Here is a 10,528-nt window from a genome sequence, read left to right on the forward strand (position 1 = left end):
GTATCTTGAAGTATCAGAAATTAAAAAGCACTAAAATAACTCATAAAGCAATCTCAGAAGGACACAGACACCAACCTGAAAGAGCTCCTAATGTCCAAAGCTGGAAAATAAAATAAATAATGTAGTGTTAGAGTATAATCTAAAGTCTAAAACAAATATGCATAAGTCTGTATTGATTGAATAAATAGAGAAAAGAGACAAAGTTTCCTTATAAGATAATTCCAAAACACACACACACACACACACACATATATATATGGATACTCTTCCCTCCGAAGGTGAAGCTTAAGTCCCCCATCCCCACTTCCATTAAGTGTGGCAGATTTAGTAATTGACTTCAAAGACAAGAATCAGGAAAGGAAAACATAGTAACTTTACAGTGGAAACCCTGGAAAACACTACCTTAGCCAAGTGACCAAGGTTCACATGACCAATGATGTCATGTGGATTCCATGTACCCCCAATATGAAGTGATGAAATAGGCACATTATCTCTGTAGTATTCTTTCCAAAAGCCCATAACCCAATCTAATCACGAGGAATATGTCAGATAAACCCAAATTGAAGCACATTCTACAAAATGTCTGACTGGCAATCCTCAAAAGTGAAAAGGTCGGTACATACAAGGAAAAGTTGAAAAACTGTCACACATCAGAGGAGACTAAGGCGATGTGTTGACTAAATGGAATGTGATAGCCCAGATTGGATCTCGGAAGAGAAAAAGAATGTTAATGGAAAAACCAGTAAAATCCAAATAAAGTGAAGTATTTACTGATAGTAGTATACCAATGCTGGTTTCTTAGTGTTGACAAATGTACATGGTAATCTAAGTTAACAACACAGGAAACTGAAACTAGATGAAGGCTATGTAGCAGCCCACTATACTATCCATGCAATTCTGTAAATCTTAAATTATTCCCAAAATAAAAAGTTTATTTTTAGAAGTTATGTTATCTTACTCACACTCTCCCCCTACCTCCGCGCCGCCCCCCACAACTATTATTTCCTGTCTCCATCTGGCAAATACATAGTCGTAATGAGGCAGGCAAATAGGGTCTGGAGGAAACCTAAGGCTGACTCATGCTGACTGGATATCAGGAGCTACTCCCTTTTCAACCCCTCCTTTTTATGCGTGACAGTTGCTGCCTGGCAGCTGGAAAATGAAAGTACCTCTGATTGGTGCCCTTCAGCAACCAAGCCGACTGGTTGCAGGCCTAGTCTTCAACAATCAGACTGGTCACAGAGCACTAGAGGGAACCAATGAGAAACCTCTACAGGGTATATAAACCCTAGAAAACTCTGTAGCCTGTAGTGAGCACTCCTGAGCCTCTTGCTGGAGCTGGCTCCCATCTTGTGGGGTGTAGGCTCATTTAAAAGAAATCTTTGCCTTGGCTGCCTTGCTTGTGCATTTTGTCCAATTCTTTGCTCAAAATGCCAAGAATCTGGACAACTACCCTCAACTGGTAACAGTAGTAATGACCTTGTATTTTAAAATAAACTACCAGAATTTTAATGACAACTAAGCTACTAAAAAAGAAGTATAAGTGGCTGGGCATGGTGGCTCAGGTTTGTAATCCCAGCACTTTGGGAGGCCCAGGCAGGCGGATCACGAGTTCAGGAGATCGAGACCATCCTGACTAACATGGTGAAACCCCGTCTCTAGTAAAAATACAGAAAATTAGCTGGGCGTGGTGGCGGACGCCTGCAGTCCCAGCTACTCAGAAGGCTGAGGCAAGAGAATGGTGTGAACCCAGGAGGCGGAGCTTGCAGTGAGCAGAGATCGCACCATGCCACTGCACTCCAGCCTGGGTGACAGAGCGAGACTCCGTTTCAAAAAAAAAAAAAGTATAAGTTATAAAAGTTTTTTTTTTTTTTTTTTTTTTTTTAACGGGAGTTTCGCTGTGTTGCTCAGGCTGGAGTGCAGTGGTGCTATCTTGACTCACTGCAACCTCCACCTCCCTGGTTCAAGCTATTCTCCTGCTTCAGCCTCCCCAGTAGCTGGAATTACAGCCGCCCACCACCACGCCAGGCTAATTTTTGTTTTTTTAGTAGAGAAGGGGTTTCACCATGTTGGACCAGGCTGGTCTCGAACTCCCGACCTCAGGTGATCCACCTGCCTTGGCCTCCCAAAGTGCTGTGATTATAGGCGTGAGCCACCATGCCAGGCAAATATTTAAAATATTGATTTCCACTGAGGCTCCCAGTGGACAGTGACCTCAGGTCATGACTTGACACACCTGAGCAAGGCCAGAGGAGCAGGAGGACTGAATTTGACAAATATCTAAACACATTCTAATTGAGGCCTTCGAAAGGGACGCTTATCCTGATATTACTGTCATAGAAGAACTGGCCAGGAAACACAGATTCCCAAGCCATGAATCCAGGTTTGGTTTCAGAACCAGAGAGCTCGGATACCAAAGAGAAGCCAGGGAAGCCCCAGTGTGGATGGAGGCAGCCTGGGCGCAGGCCCCGATCCCACTTCCCAGTCAGCCCGCGGTGCTGGCCCCTGACTACTCCTGCCAGCACAGCTTCCCAGGGGTTCAGAGCAATGTGGGCAACTTCTCCTGGGAATCAGAGGAGGCTTGGGGCCACGCTCTCCTCTGAGGGCACGCTGGGGTCCCGGGACCAAATGCCCCGGCCACCACCACCTTGACCTGGAGATGGTAGCCAGTGTGCCAGGCCAGCCTTACACAAACGTCTCTTTCCACCCTTGGGCTCAGCGCTGCTTCCAGGTCCCGCTTGCCACCAGCCCTTCCCACAGCTAGAAGCTGTCAGTGCTAGGCCTCAAGTTCCTCCCAGGGCACCTGGCCTGCTCCCAGCATGCGGCAGGCCCCTGTGGGGACCTAAGCCGCGCCCTGTCACCGCAGAGCTGTAGCCATTGTGGGTCTGGCAGCCAGGGAAGTCGCCCAGATGGGGCGCGCGGGGACCTGAAAGCAGCCCTCTCCGCCACCGCCCGAGCAGCTTTGGCCGCATCCCGCCTCTCGGCCGCTTTCCTGGCCGCTGCGCAGCGGTTGTGCAGGGCCCTGCTAAGCGCTAGGAGCATTTTCCTTCTCTTGCTCTGTAACCCAACCGGCTCGGGAGGCCCCGGAGCACCCGCTGCAGTATCTGCACCTCTGGGGAAGCTGCAAGGCAAACCCGTGGAAATCACCTAAGTCTGTGTCCTGCGCTCATCTGTAGCGTTCACATTACGAAAATTGAAGAGGAATATCAAGATTTGTATACTTTATCGTGGAAGGGCCTCCAGACACACTTTCCAGGGAAACGAAGTTGTCAGAATGGAAGGGCCTCAGGATGCACCCGACTTTGGGGTTTTTCTTAGATGGGAGAAAAAAGGATTCGTGTTTCCTTCTGTTTATTAACCAAATAAACATGGCGCGTTTACAATGTACAAAATCTGCTAGAGAGAGGGGCTTGGCAAGATGAGGATTGTTTCGTAGAAATGTATTATTTTGTAATCAGTAAACCACAATCAGTTCTATTCTGGCCATTTCTGTGTCCCCATAACAGATTCTTCTCTTCTCTGTGCATAGTGATGACTTCCCCCAGCCTGGCTTTTGTGCTGCTCCCTGATCCGACCTTGCATCTCCAGCTCTATCCAGCCTTCTTTTCCCTGTGTCCAGCCAAATGGGGTTCTTTATGGAAGCTGAACCTGCACCTGTCCCTAGGCATTTTCCTGAAACAATCCCCTCCTTGCAACTCACCTTGCAGGGGGCTAGCAGCAAACTCCACAGTAAAATTCCTACCCAGCCTACATCTTTCTCCCATGCTGGACGCTTCCTGCCTTCAAAAGAAAGAAATTCATGTCTTCTGTCTAAGAGTTCACAGGGTCTAGCACAGAATGTTTCTCCCTACTCCAACATTTGCCCAGCCATGCTGAAAGAAAGAAAGAAGAAGGAGGATGGAGGATGGGGGCACACCAGCACAGAGGTGATTCACTCAAGGAGGGAAGGCAGACAGTGATCCCTCATGGTCCCAGAAATAAACACCCCTCTCATTTTGGGGGGATACTATATCTTTGGGGTTACTGAATAGGTATGTGGTGTAAGTTAGAAATGAAATTAGGGAGACAAATGGCCCAGTCTAAAACCAGAAGCCAAGTGCAGTGCTGCTTGTCCACAGAAGTGCTTGCCTGGTGGTTAATACTGAGTGTCAACAACTGGACTGAAGGACACAAACAATTGATTCTAGGTGTGTCTGTGAGGGTGTTGCCAAAAGAGATTAACATTTGAGTCAGTGGGCTGGGGAAGGCAGATCCACCCTGAATCTGGTGGGCTCAATCTAATCAGCTGCCAGCAAATATAAAGCAGGCAGAAAATGTGAAAAGGAGAGATGGGCCTAGCTATCCAGCCTACATCTTTCTCCTGTGCTGGATGCTTCCTGCCTTCGAACATCAGACTCCATGTTTTCAGTTTGGGGACTTGGACTGGCCCTCTTTGCTCCTCAGGTTGCAGAGAGCCTATTGTGGGACCTTGTGATTGTGTAAGTTAATACTTAATAAACTCCTCACCTTTTTTTTTTTTTTTTTTTTCTGAGGGGGAGTCTCACTGTGTCGCCCAGGCTGGAGTGCAGTGGTGCAATCTCGGTTCACTGCAACCTCTGCCTCCTGGATTCAAGCGATTCACCTGCCTCAGCCTCCCAAGTAGCTGGGATTACCGGTGCGCTCCATCACACCCAGCTAATTTTTGAATTTTTTTTTTTAGTAGAGTCAGGGTTTCACCATGTTTACCAGGCTGGTTTCGAACTCCTGACCTGGTGATCTGCCCACCTCAGCCTCCCAAAGTGCTGGGATTACTGTGCCCAGCCTTTTTTTTTTTTTTTTGAGACTGAGTTTCACTCTTGTTGCCCAGCTGGAGTGCAATGGCATGATCTCAACTCACCACAACCTCTGCTTCCTGGGTTCAAGCGAGTCTCAGCCTCCCAAGTAGCTGGGATTACAGGCATGAGCCACCACACCTGGATAATTTTGTATTTTTAGTAGAGACGGGGTTTCTCCATGAGGTCAGATCACCTGACCTCAGGTGATCTGCCCGCCTTGGCCTCCCAAAATGCTGGGATTATAGGTGTGACCACCATGCCCGGCCAAACTCCCCTATATATATATATACATATATATATATATATATGTATATATATATATAGTTCTGTCTCTCTAAGAGAACCCTGGCTAATATAGCTTGTCACATGTTTCATCCTCTGCATAACCTTATCAATCTGGGAAGTTAGGAAAGGGCCAACACATTTAGAAATTGAGCATGTGACTGTTGAGCATGTAACTGACATGGAAATGAGCATGTAGTCTATCTGTTCTCCCCATTTGTCTGATGCAAGGATTGGTAGTGGGGTGGGGGTGGAGATGGGCTCCTGGTTCTCATGCCCTGGCCACACAGCCTGAAGTCCAATACCAGACTACATCAGTGCTTCAGGCTCTGATGCCAAAAGCCTCCAGTGTTCATCAGTAGACTTCTTTGGGGCCTACAACTGCAGTTCCTGCACACCCATTGCCACTTACCTTCCTAAAATGATAGTCTAAACTGAAGAGGGCTATAGGATTTTCCAACAACCTGTGAGCTCCTGGAAGGCAAAGTCCCATAGTCCAGTATACCATGGTCACTGTGGGTGACCTATTGAGTGAGGGGAGGTTCTGGACATCCCATTGCCATTGCCAGAAGAAGGTATGAGAACAGAGCTGCCTGGCAGCGGAAGTGGGCAGTAGTCCTCCGTTGGCTTGCTCTTCCATGGCCCTTGTGAATTTTAACAGCCCCTTGAACTCTCCTCTTCACTTCTCAGGCCTCTTCTGGACTGTCTCTGGTCTAGGCAGCTGGCCTGAGAAAGACCCTTGCAGGCTCCTCCCTACATGGGACTGGGTTTCTATTCTGGCTCCCACACTTTCTTGAGGTAGGGACCTGGGCAAACTTTCTTCTCTCATGGATCCTGGTTTCTTAACTACAAGGTGGTCTGTGAGTGCCCAGCCCAGTCAGGGAGCAATAAAATCAAGAAATACATAAAAAGAGAAAAACATAAAAATAAAAACAATAGAAAAGAGCCAACTCTGCTGTTAATGTACGGAAGATAGGAAAAACAGAACTAGAAAGGCAAATGACAAGCTGGAAAAAAAAATTAGAACATTTACAATGGCAGATAAATTAGTAAGTTCATATAATGATTGTTAAACAAAAATCCTGAGAAGCAATTGTTTTAGTCTGAGCTCCTGAACTGGACCCCAGCAGACCAAACCAAATTGATATGGAGTCACTCAGGCTTAATGCCACATAATCAAACTGGAAAAGCAGATAGACCCCCAAAATACCAATTTTTCTTTGAAAACAGGATATTCCGGTCGACATGAGTCAGCATAATATGGAAGATTCCTCTGCTTTAGCTCTTACAAAAAACTAACCTGAAGTAACCTGACCTGATGTTAACAAGTCAGTTTATTTATTTATTTATTTATTTATTTATTTATTTATTTATTGTGGAGAAGGCATCTTGCTCTGTTGCCCAGGCTGGAGTGCAGTGGTGCCATCTGGGCTCACTGCAACCTCTGCCTCCCAGATTCAAGCAATTCTCTTGCCTCAGCCTCCCAAGTAGCTGGGACTACAGGCATATGCCGCCATGCCCGGCTAATTTTTTGTAGTTTCATAGAGACAGGGTTTCACTGTGCTGCCCGGACTGGTCTCACTCCTAAGCTCGGGCAATCCACCCGGTTCAGCCTCCCAAAGTGCTAGGATTACAGGCATGAGCCACCGCACCAGGACAGCTTTTTTTTTCTGTTGTTTTTCCCTGTTCCCACCTTACAGAACCCACTGTTCTGCCATTGCCCAGTGGGAACACTCGTTCTATTTTGTAGAATGAAGCCTGCACCAATTCATGAATTTCAAATAAAAGTCAACTAAATTTGTTGAAAAATAAAATAAAATATTATTAAATTATGCAGAGATAATAATCTATCACTAAAGGGAACTTTCCAAAACTTTAGCCTTCAAAATCTCCAAAATAGTCTATCAAATATCTTTATTAAAGAAAAAAATAGCATTTCTGTAAGAAACAATAGATTTTGTATGGATAATAAGTTCAGATCTAATGCAACACATTTTGGAAATTTACATTACTCATTATTGTTTAGCATTCTCCATCTTTGAAATGGCAAATTTCATGTTAATATCAAAATATATTAACAGCTTCATAGACCATTTTCATCTATTTTTCCACAAAAGCCATTGAGATAACTGTAATACACAAAAAAAAATACTGTTCAAGATTAAGGAGAAAAAATGTGGGACAAGGATAAAACCTTTGTGTCACCAAGTTATATGGCTGATAGCAGCTGGAAAACTACTGTGCAGACCTTCTCAAACTGGCATCTCAGAAAACTTTTGTGTATGACTAACTGCCTTGATAAACTACAATTACATTTATAGCAAAAGGTCCTGGAGAGGAAAGGTATTGACACAGAGAAAATGAAAAAATCCCAAGGCATTCTTTGAAGGCCATTTGTAGCCAAACTTAAATAATTACAATGTGAGCCCAGCTCCTTTAACCATATAGCTCTTGAATTCATTTGTGAAGCAACAAGTGCATAACGTAGGCTAATACTTTTTTAGTAAGAGTATAGCAAACAACACAGTAAAAGTCAAAACAAACTGTAATACAGAAATATTACACTACTGCAAATTGCAAGGTCGGCTGGATAATGCTAAAGAGCTACTTTTCTTTTGTGATAATGGAGTTTATTGGTAGTCATTTAAACATTTAAATTAGTGTTTATTTTTATCAAAGTTACACAGGTACATAGTCTCCAGAGTCAAATAGATATGTAAGGCGTATCATAAGAAACCATTTTCTGAATTACTTCGTCTCTGTTTCCCAATCTTGAAACAACCAAATTCAATCATTTTAGGTGATACTTCAATATATAATTCTGATAACCTTTTATATATCTATATGTACTTATTTTATTATAACAGTAAACATTAGTTTTCTGCATCAGAGGCAAACCTATTATTTACTTACAGAATATTTTGCTTTCTTTCTTCACACCCCATTATTCACACACTAGGTGAAAAGAAGATGGAGAATGTCACTTGCACATCCAGGAGATCTGTGTTAAAGTAGAGGACCCCCGAAATTATGAAAATGGGATATTATATAGGAGCTGTCACGTTCGTTCCTCCTCTTCTCCAGAAAGAGAGAGAGAGCACAAGAGTACGCCTTTTTGGCAGGTGCAGGAAAAGATCTCTACTCTCAAGTATAAGCATTAGGCTCTAGGGGAGACAAGAAAGATTTTGTTACCCTGTTACCCTTTGAGTGGGAGCAGATGGCTTCGCAATGAAGCAGATAAGTGGTTAGGAGCAAATGGAGTAAAGTGGTGTAAAGAGCAAATGGAGAGGTCAGGGAAAAAAAAGACATTATCTTTATCACATGTCAATTTCCATTGTTCAGAAAGCCTTGACCATGCAGAAACATGAAAATATTCCTGATATATTCAACATTTCTAAATGATATATTTATGTTGTTACTTCTTAACTTTAAAATTTTTAGTCATTGTTTATTGACACCTCACTCTTTCACCCTCCACCCCTAATTGCATACTCAGTGTATCATAATTTTTTAGCTCAGTATTCAAAATGTCTATCATTATTGCCTTGTAAGTGATATTCACTAATGAGGCATGTAAGAAACTATGACAATTTCTCATTATTGCTTAATAAATTTTTCCCTCAGAGTTAATAATTTTCTTTTTTCCTTATTACTTAGTATTCTATTTACTAATCACTAACTCATGCCCACTCTCTCCCCTCAGTTGTGTGTGACTTCACTTATTATGTTATAAAGTCAAGATAGTCCAATCATTTCAATTTGAAGTACTCTTTGAAGAATTATGACTTGCTTCTGTCACAGATGGCAGCTTGGTGGGCCTGAACCTATGGGCCTATAGCAGCCACCCTCTCTGTCTCACCTCATACTCTCTCCATCTCTGATTTCAGCTGTTGCTGGGGTAGAATGTGCCCTGAGATCTCAGACTAACGCCATCATCCCACCTCAAGTTCTCATGGTAGGGCTTTCTATTCTCTGCCTCACCTACTCCAGAATGAGGCCCAGAAGTAAGGAAGAGCTAACAATTCAGTGTTAATATTGAATAATTAGGAAGGTGGCCACTGGATTAATATTTCAGCCTCCTCTTACAAGGGAACAATTCTTGGGGTCATTAAAGATGCTTCTCACAGAGGTCCTCTGTAATTGAACCACGTTTGCTTACAATGTGAGACCAATAGAGGTATTCTTTTTAATTTTTTTTATTTATTTCAATAGGTTTTTGGGGAACAGGTGGTGTTTGGTTAACTGAATAAGTTATTTAGTGGTGATTTCTGAGATTTTGGTGCACCCATCACCTGAGCAGTAAACACTGTGCCCAACGTGTAGTCTTTTAACCCACAACCCCTTCCCACCCTTTCCCCCGAGTCCCCAAAGTCCATTGTATCATTCTTATGCCTTTGTGTCCTCACAGCATAGTTCTCAATTATGAGTGAGAACGTACAATATTTGGTTTTCCATTCCTGAGTTACTTCACTTGGAGTAATGGTTTCCAATTCCATCCAGGTTGATGTGAATGACATTATTTTGTTCCTTTTTATGGCTGAGCAGTACTCCATGGTAAATATATATACCATATTTTCTTTATCCACTTGTGATTGGTGGGAATTTGGGCTGGTTCCATATTTTTGCAATTGCAAATTGTGTTGCTATAAACATGCAAGCATTTTTTTTTCTTATAATGACTTCTTTTCCTCTGGATAGATACCCAGGAGTGGGATTACTGGACCAAATGGTCTTTAGCTCTTTAAAGAATCTCTACACTGTTTTCTATGGTGGTTGCTTATATTCCCACCATTAGTGTAAAAGTGTTCCCTTTTCACACCTGTAATCCCAACACTTTGGAAGGCCAAGGCGGGTGGATCACGAGGTCAGGGCATGGAGACCATCCTGGCGAACATGGTAAAACCCCGTCTCTACAAAAAATACAAAAATTAGCTGGGTGTGGTGACGCATGCCTGCAATCCCAGCTACTCAGGAGGCTCAGGCAGGAGAATCGCTTGAACCGGGGAGGCGGTTCAATCATTCGGGAGCAGATTATTTGATTTCCATGTATTTATATGATTTTGAGGGTTCCTTTTGGAGTTGATTTCCCACTTTATTCCACTCTGGTCTGAGAGAGTAGCTGATATAATTTCGATATTCTTAAATTTGTTGAGATTTGTTTTGTGGGCTATCATATGGTATATCTTGAAGAATGTTCCATATGCTGATGAATACAATGTATATTCTGCAGTTGTTGAGTAGAACGTTCTGTAAATACCTGTTAAGTCCATTTATTCTAGGGTATAGTTTGTTTCCCTCTTGACTTTGTCTTGTTTCTTTGTTGACTTTCTGTCTTGATGACTGTCTAGTGCTATCTATAGAGTACTGAAGTCCCCCACTATTGTGTTGCCATCTATCTTATTTCTTAGGTCTAGAAGTAATTGTTGTCTAAA

The 10,528-nt window shown here is 43.1% G+C and overlaps 1 long non-coding RNA gene across 1 annotated transcript in view; it reads left to right on the forward strand.

Annotated features, from left to right (window-relative positions):
• The window catches only part of LOC134736213 (uncharacterized), a 29,009-nt gene extending 20,633 nt beyond the window's left edge, over nt 1-8,376 (forward strand). Inside the window, exon 3 of the long non-coding RNA XR_010120087.1 lies at nt 8,056-8,376. This is a non-coding gene — a long non-coding RNA (uncharacterized lncRNA). The remainder of the gene's footprint in view (nt 1-8,055) is intronic.
• Nucleotides 8,377-10,528: the final 2,152 nt, after the last annotated feature.

The sequence above is a fragment of the Symphalangus syndactylus genome, chromosome 3 (genome assembly GCF_028878055.3).
Source record: "Symphalangus syndactylus isolate Jambi chromosome 3, NHGRI_mSymSyn1-v2.1_pri, whole genome shotgun sequence".
Classification (NCBI taxonomy): domain Eukaryota; kingdom Metazoa; phylum Chordata; class Mammalia; order Primates; family Hylobatidae; genus Symphalangus; species Symphalangus syndactylus.